The following is a 9,295-nucleotide window of genomic DNA, read 5'->3' on the forward strand; positions in this document are numbered from 1 at the left end:
GAGTTATAAGTGACTGTATCACCACAGTTTCTAAACCTTGATACGCAACATTGTGGGAACGCTTGCTAAGCAGACTAATTCTTCCTTAGCTGTTCATTTTCTCTAAATTCAAAGGCACAACCTAGATTTGAGCCAATATCTTAAGTATTTGAACATGTTATTACTCCAACTATTTTCATAAAAAATTACTTTATATCGAAAGAGTGCCTTTGATTTGGCGGCCTGCACATGGCAAATTGACTCGAGACGACTGTTAGACCCGATGACGTGTGTCTGTGCATGAGCTTAGCTAGCCAACATTGCTATGACATCACCTTCAAGTGTGATCAGGGATTTCTGTTGAAGAAGCAATTTTAGCCTATCTTCATACTGTACTGTCTTTGGTTTAACTTTCTCAATAGGTAACTGATATGGGCTGTACCTTTTATTGTGCCTCGTTGCTCAAAGTGTTCAAAGTTGTGATTTATAAAGACATGGAGTTAGAACTGGAACACACTGTTGTACACGTTGATCCATGGCATCCCAAACATGCTCAATGGGTGACATGTCTGGTGAGTATGCACATTTTCAGCTTCCAGGATTTGTGTACAGATTCTTGCGACGTGGGGCTGTGCATTATTATGCTGAAAAATTAGGTGATGGCAGCGGATGAATGGCACAACAATGGGCCTCAGGATCTCATCACAGTATCTCTGTGCATTCAAATTGCCATCGATAAAATGCAATTGTGTTCATTGTCCGTAGCTTATGCCTGCCCATACCATAACCCCACCGCCACCATGGGGCACTCTGTTCACAACATTGACATCAGAAAACTGTTCGCCCACATGACGCCATACACATGGTCTGCGGTTGTGAGGCCGGTTGGATGTACTGCCAAATTCTCTAAAATGATGTTGGAGTCGGCTTATGGATAGAGAAATTAACATTAAATTATCTGGCAACAGCTCTGGTGGACAATCCTGCAGTCAGCATGCCAATTGCACGCTCCCTCAAAACTTGAAACATCTGTGGCATTGTGTTGTGTTACAGACCTGCACATTTTAGAGTGGCCTTTTATTGTCCCCAGCACAAGGTGCACCTGTGTAATGATCATGCTGTTTAAAAGTGGTGTAAAGTACTTAAAAAAATATATAAAAAAATACTACTTAAGTAGTTTTTTGGGGTATCCGTCTACACAGGGAAACTACTGAGTGAGAGGCATCATGTACCAATCTATCAACCGTCTACACAGGCAAACTACTGAGGGAGAGGCATCATGTACCAATCTATCAACCGTCTACACAGGCAAACTACTGAGGGAGAGGCATCATTTACCAATCTATCAACCGTCTACACAGGCAAACTACTGAGGGAGAGGCATCATGTAACAATCTATCAACCGTCTACACAGGGAAACTACTGAGGGAGAGGCATCATTTAAAAATATATAAAAAAATACTACTTAAGTAGTTTTTTGGGGTATCCGTCTACACAGGGAAACTACTGAGTGAGAGGCATCATGTACCAATCTATCAACCGTCTACACAGGCAAACTACTGAGGGAGAGGCATCATGTACCAATCTATCAACTGTCTACACAGGGAAACTACTGAGTGAGAGGCATCATTTACCAATCTATCAACCGTCTACACAGGCAAACTACTGAGGGAGAGGCATCATTTACCAATCTATCAACCGTCTACACAGGCAAACTACTGAGGGAGAGGCATCATGTACCAATCTATCAACCGTCTACACAGGCAAACTACTGAGGGAGAGGCATCATGTACCAATCTATCAACCGTCTACACAGGCAAACTACTGGGGGAGAGACATCATGTACCAATCTATCAACCGTCTGCACAGGTAAACTCAGCCCACCTGTCTGTCTGTCCTTCCGTCCATCTGTATGAAGAAGAGGAGTACATAATATGTATCACTACCACAGACAAAAGGTATGGGAAATGTCCATATCAGTAAACTCATTATCCTCCAGATACTGTACCATACCATCATTGTCTACTGTGTGTTACTGGTGAACACATCAGACATCCAATAAAGACAGACATACTGTACAGTACTTTGGACTCAGTACAGTTGTGTACTTGATCACATCTGTGAGGGTCTACAGTAGCTACTGTAGAAACCAGGCGCCTTAGTGTGACACGTGTGTGTGTGTGTGTGTGTGTGTGCGTGTGCGTGTGTGTACAGTGAGGGAAAAAAGTATTTGATCCCCTGCTGATTTTGTACGTTTGCCCACTGACAAAGAAATAATCAGTCTATAATTTTAATGGTAGGTTTATTTGAACAGTGAGAGACAGAATAACAACAAAAGAATCCAGAAAAACCCATGTCAAAAATGTTATAAAATGATTAGCATTTTAATGAGGGAAATAAGTATTTCACCCCTCTGCAAAACTTGACTTAGTACTTGGTGGCAAAATCCTTGTTGGCAATCACAGAGGTCAGATGTTTCTTGTAGTTGGCCACCAGGTTTGCACACATCTCAGGAGGGATTTTGTCCCACTCCTCTTTGCAGATCTTCTCCAAGTCATTAAGGTTTCGAGGCTGACGTTTGGCAACTCGAACCTTCAGCTCCCTCCACAGATTTTCTATGGGATTAAGGTCTGGAGACTGGCTAGGCCACTCCAGGACCTTAATGTGCTTCTTCTTGAGCCACTCCTTTGTTGCCTTGGCCGTGTGTTTTGGGTCATTGTTATGCTGGAATACCCATCCAAGACCCATTTTCAATGCCCTGGCTGAGGGAAGGAGGTTCTCACCCAAGATTTGACGGTACATAGCCCCGTCCATCGTCCCTTTGATGCGGTGAAGTTGTCCCGTCCCTTTAGCAGAAAAACACCCCCAAAGCATAATGTTTCCACCTCCATGTTTGACGGTGGGGATGGTGTTCTTGGGGTCATAGGCAGCATTCCTCCTCCTCCAAACACGGCGAGTTGAGTTGATGCCAAAGAGCTCCATTTTGGTCTCATCTGACCACAACACTTTCACCCAGTAGTCCTCTGAATCATTCAGATGTTCATTGGCAAACTTCAGACAGGCATGTACAGTGGGGAGAACAAGTATTTGATACACTGCTGAATTTGCATGTTTTCCTACTTACAAAGCATGTAGAGGTCTGTAATTTTTATGATAGGTACACTTCAAATCATAGGTACACTTCAGGTCGTTGACATGCTGGAAGACCCAGCCACGACCCATCTTCAATGCTCTTACTGAGGGAAGGAGGTTGTTGGCCAAGATCTCGCGATACATGGCCCCATCCATCCTTCCCTCAATACGGTGCAGTTGTCCTGTCCCCTTTGCAGAAAAGCATCCCCAAAGAATGATGTTTCCACCTCCATGCTTCACGGTTGAGATGGTGTTCTTGGGGTTGTACTCATCCTTCTTCTTCCTCCAAACACGGTGAGGGGAGTTTAGACCAAAAGCTCTATTTTTGTCTCATCAGACCACATGACCTTCTCCCATTCCTCCTCTGGATCATCCAGATGGTCATTCGCAAACTTCAGACGGGCCTGGACATGCGTTGGCTTGAGCAGGGGGACCTTGCGTGTGCTGCAGGATTTTAATCCATGACGGCGTAGTGTGATACTAATGGTTTTCTTTGAGACTGTGGTCCCAGCTCTCTTCAGGTCATTGACCAGGTCCTGCCGTGTAGTTCTGGGCTGATCCCTCACCTTCCTCATGATCATTGATGCCCCACGAGGTGAGATCTTGCATGGAGCCCCAGACTGAGGGTGATTGACCGTCATCTTGAACTTCTTCCATTTTCTAATAATTGCGCCAACAGTTGTTGCCTTCTCACCAAGCTGCTTGCCTATTGTCCTGTAGCCCATCCCAGCCTTGTGCAGGTCTACAATTTTATCCCTGATGTCCTTATACAGCTCTCTGGTCTTGGCCATTGTGGAGAGGTTGGAGTCTGTTTGATTGAGTGTGTGGACAGGTGTCTTTTATACAGGTAACGAGTTCAAACAGGTGCAGTTAATACAGGTAATGAGTGGAGAACAGGAGGGCTTCTTAAAGAAAAACTAACAGGTCTGTGAGAGCCGGAATTCTTACTGGTTGGTAGGTGATCAAATACTTATGTCATGCAATAAAATGCAAATTAATTACTTAAAAATCATACAATGTGATTTTCTGGATTTTTGATTCCGTCTCTCACAGTTGAAGTGTACCTATGATAAAAATTACAGACCTCTACATGCCTTGTAAGTAGGAAAACCTGCAAAATCAGCAGTGTATCAAATACACGTCCTGACCAGTAGAGGGAGTATGTGTTATTGTAGTTTGGTCAGGACGTGGCAGAGGGTATTTGTTTTATGTGGTTCGGGGGGTTATGTGTATGTAGAGGGGTGTTATATTTATGTGTTCCGGGGTTTTGGTGTATGTTCAGGGTTTTTGTGTTCTAGGTTTCTGGTTTGTACATTTCTTTTTGGTCTGTGTGGCTCTCGATCAGGAACAGCTGTTCATCGTTGTTCCTGATTGGGAGTCATATTTAAAGTGCTTGTTTTCACCTGTTTAGTTGTGGGTAGTTGTATTTTGCACTGCTGCGTATAGCCTGTAAAACTGTCGTTCTTTTTTGTTTTCTTGTTTTTTTCGTGTTCACTAATTAAATAAATATATTGATGAACACGCAATCCGCTGCGCCTTGGTCTCATCACTACGACAGCCGTGACATGTTCTCCCCACTGTATATGTGCTTTCTTGAGCAGGGGGACCTTGCGGGCGCTGCAGGATTTCAGTCCTTCACGGCATAGTATGTTACCTATTGTTTTCTTGGTGACTATGGTCCCAGCTGCCTTGAGATCATTGACAAGATCCTCCCGTGTAGTTCAGGGCTGATTCCTCACCGTTCTCATGATCATTGCAACTCCACGAGGTGAGATCTTGCATGGAGCCCCAGGCCGAGGGAGATTGACAGTTCTTTTGTGTTTCTTCCATTTCTGAAAAGCTGCTTGGCGATGGTCTTGTAGCCCATTCCAGCCTTGTGTAGGTCTACAATCTTGTCCCTGACATCCTTGGAGAGCTCTTTGGTCTTGGCCATGGTGGAGAGTTTGGAATCTGATTGATTGATTGCTTCTGTGGACAGGTGTCTTTTATACAGGTAACAAACTGAGATTAGGAGCACTCCCTTTAAGAGTGTGCTCCTAATCTCAGCTCGTTAACTGTATAAAAGACACCTGGGAGCCAGAACTCTTTCTGATTGAGAGGGGGTCAAATACTTATTTCCCTCATTAAAATGCAAATCAATTTATAACATTTTTGACATGCGTTTTTCTGGATTTTTTTGATCAAATAAACCTACCATTAAAATTATAGACTGATCATTTCTTTGTCAGTGGGCAAACGTACAAAATCAGCAGGGGATCAAATACTTTTTTCCCTCACTGTATGTGTTTCTGCATGAACTTGAAAAACTAAAAACAAGAGTGACAGGAGACTAGATAAATCAGAGTTTGATCTTTCCCTCTCTGTCACGTCCTGACCAGAGGTAATTTGCCATAGTAGAATGGTCAGGGCGTGGCAGGGGGGTTTGTTTTGTATGTATTTGGGGTTTTCTGTTTCTATGTGGGTTTGTTCTAGTTGTCTATTTCTATGTGTTGGTTTTCATGTTTGGTCAGGTATGGTTTCCAATCAGAGGCAGGTGTCTTTCGTTGTCTCTGATTGGAAGCCATACTTAGGCAGCCTGTTTTTTCCTTTGGGGTTGTGGGTAGTTATTTATTGTTTAGTGTATTGCACCTGACGGAACTGTTCTCGGTCGTTTTGTTGGTTTCTGTAAGTGTCTTCATTAAAAGTAATTATGAGCACCATACACGCTGCGCCTTGGTCTCCATTTCACGACCGCTGACACTCTCCTCCAGTGTCTCATTTGAAGAAAACATGACCACAAGCTAGAAAGGAATGTTTTAATGATGAAATGAATGAAGCACATATTTTAATATTAAGAAGTCATCTTAGGCTCTACATTTCTATTATATAAAACACAAAACCCTGCAGAATAGTCTTCCTAAACTTGCAGGCAAAAAAGTAGATATGACAATAATGGAGGTTTCCTCATTCAAATGCATGCAGAAAGTTTGTTACAAATAATACATGAGAGTATGAGGGACAATTGTATCCATCAGACCTGAGTCGTTCATTAAACAATAGTCTTAACTCACTCACTTGTATGGCAATGTATGAGTAGATCATATCAATCCAACAGTCAAAATGCATAGTACTATGAAATGGTAATGAAAATGTAATAAGGAAATGAAACTAAATACATGTGTAAGGTAACTAACTATAAAAAGCATCACGCGAAAGCCATTTGTCACGTCCTGGCCAGTGTGAGGTTGGTTGGTATTGTAGTTTGGTCAGGACGTGGCAGAGGGTATTCGTTTTATGTGGTTCGGGGTGGTGTGTTTGTTGAAGGGGCATTTGATTTAAGTATTCCGGGGTTTTTGGGCACTGTTTGGTTTTCATGTATTCTATGTTTAGTCTAGTGTGTCTGTTTCTATGTTTGGTTAATTGGGGTTGGGACTCTCAGTTGAAGGCAGGTGTTGTCTATCTGCCTTTGATTGAGAGTCCCATATATTAGGGTGTGTTTGTTATTGGTGGGAGATTGTTCCGTGTTTAGTGTGTGTCAACCTTACAGGACTGTCAGTTATCGTTCGTTCTCTTTTGTTATTTTGTGTTCATTTTGGAGGTAATAAATGTTCAAAATGAACAACCGCATGCCTGCTGCGTTTTGGTCTACCTTTTCAGACGACGATTTCGCAATATCGTCAGAAGACGAAGATAAGTGTGACACCATTCATACATGTATGGGACCAACCCACAGACATGACATATCAAATACATTACAAGTAAGTAAACAACCATAATTCAAATGTGAAGAAAATGAACCTTTTCTGACACTAAGGTTATAAGGTCTCAATGTATGTGGATATGTCATTCGCCTAAGTCATTTGACCTGAAAGATACTCTCAATGTGTTAAACGTTCTAATGAAACAGTGAACACAAACGTCATCATAGCTACACAATTACTGTCTAAAGGTGTGGTATTTTTCACAATGTCACTAGTAGGTGGGGATGTGGGGTACAGTTCCTTCCGCAAGACCTGTGGGTAACACTTCCTATGAATACCCTCTTCATAATGTGTTATAAGTGCCTTCAGAACACCTTCTAATCTATGCATTATACATCATATTGTATGACATGTCTATATATTCCTACAGCATTTTAAGCAGGCAGCATAACGCCTTTGATTATGAAGCTAAGTGGTATGACCTACATGAAATGTTCTTTAGGAAATTACGTCAGAGGGCTATACTGTAACGACTTCACGTAGGAGTTCCGCACTCCTGTTAAAGGGATAGTTCCCCCAAATTACAAAATATAATTTGCTTTCTTTAAGCTGTAAGCAGTCTATGGACAAGCTCAGACAGCAATCCATGCTTTGGTTTTGTTTACCTGACCACTGTCTTCAAATGCTAACTTTTTAGATCAAATCCAATGTCAGGTAATGGAAGACAATATCCCCTTTCTTGCATTGTTTTCATGCTTCATGTCCAAATCTCTTAAAATAACTGAGTTGTGGTACACAATCAAATGTTGACACTTTAGGATGATTTGTGAAAGAATGCTTTTAAGGTTATGAAATGAATGAAGCACATATTTTAATATTAAGAAGTCATCTTAGGCTCTACATTTCTATTATATAAAACACAAAACCCTGCAGAATAGTCTTCCTAAACTTGCAGGCAAAAAAGTAGATATGACAATAATGGAGGTTTCCTCATTCAAATGCATGCAGAAAGTTTGTTACAAATAATACATGAGAGTATGAGGGACAATTGTATCCATCAGACCTGAGTCGTTCATTAAACAATAGTCTTAACTCACTCACTTGTATGGCAATGTATGAGTAGATCATATCAATCCAACAGTCAAAATGCATAGTACTATGAAATGGTAATGAAAATGTAATAAGGAAATGAAACTAAATACATGTGTAAGGTAACTAACTATAAAAAGCATCACGCGAAAGCCATTTGTCACGTCCTGGCCAGTGTGAGGTTGGTTGGTATTGTAGTTTGGTCAGGACGTGGCAGAGGGTATTCGTTTTATGTGGTTCGGGGTGGTGTGTTTGTTGAAGGGGCATTTGATTTAAGTATTCCGGGGTTTTTGGGCACTGTTTGGTTTTCATGTATTCTATGTTTAGTCTAGTGTGTCTGTTTCTATGTTTGGTTAATTGGGGTTGGGACTCTCAGTTGAAGGCAGGTGTTGTCTATCTGCCTTTGATTGAGAGTCCCATATATTAGGGTGTGTTTGTTATTGGTGGGAGATTGTTCCGTGTTTAGTGTGTGTCAACCTTACAGGACTGTCAGTTATCGTTCGTTCTCTTTTGTTATTTTGTGTTCATTTTGGAGGTAATAAATGTTCAAAATGAACAACCGCATGCCTGCTGCGTTTTGGTCTACCTTTTCAGACGACGATTTCGCAATATCGTCAGAAGACGAAGATAAGTGTGACACCATTCATACATGTATGGGACCAACCCACAGACATGACATATCAAATACATTACAAGTAAGTAAACAACCATAATTCAAATGTGAAGAAAATGAACCTTTTCTGACACTAAGGTTATAAGGTCTCAATGTATGTGGATATGTCATTCGCCTAAGTCATTTGACCTGAAAGATACTCTCAATGTGTTAAACGTTCTAATGAAACAGTGAACACAAACGTCATCATAGCTACACAATTACTGTCTAAAGGTGTGGTATTTTTCACAATGTCACTAGTAGGTGGGGATGTGGGGTACAGTTCCTTCCGCAAGACCTGTGGGTAACACTTCCTATGAATACCCTCTTCATAACGTGTTATAAGTGCCTTCAGAACACCTTCTAATCTATGCATTATACATCATATTGTATGACATGTCTATATATTCCTACAGCATTTTAAGCAGGCAGCATAACGCCTTTGATTATGAAGCTAAGTGGTATGACCTACATGAAATGTTCTTTAGGAAATTACGTCAGAGGGCTATACTGTAACGACTTCACGTAGGAGTTCCGCACTCCTGTTAAAGGGATAGTTCCCCCAAATTACAAAATATAATTTGCTTTCTTTAAGCTGTAAGCAGTCTATGGACAAGCTCAGACAGCAATCCATGCTTTGGTTTTGTTTACCTGACCACTGTCTTCAAATGCTAACTTTTTAGATCAAATCCAATGTCAGGTAATGGAAGACAATATCCCCTTTCTTGCATTGTTTTCATGCTTCATGTCCAAATCTCTTAAA

The sequence above is a fragment of the Salmo salar genome, chromosome ssa06 (assembly GCF_905237065.1).
Source record: "Salmo salar chromosome ssa06, Ssal_v3.1, whole genome shotgun sequence".
NCBI classification, from domain to species: Eukaryota; Metazoa; Chordata; class Actinopteri; order Salmoniformes; family Salmonidae; genus Salmo; species Salmo salar.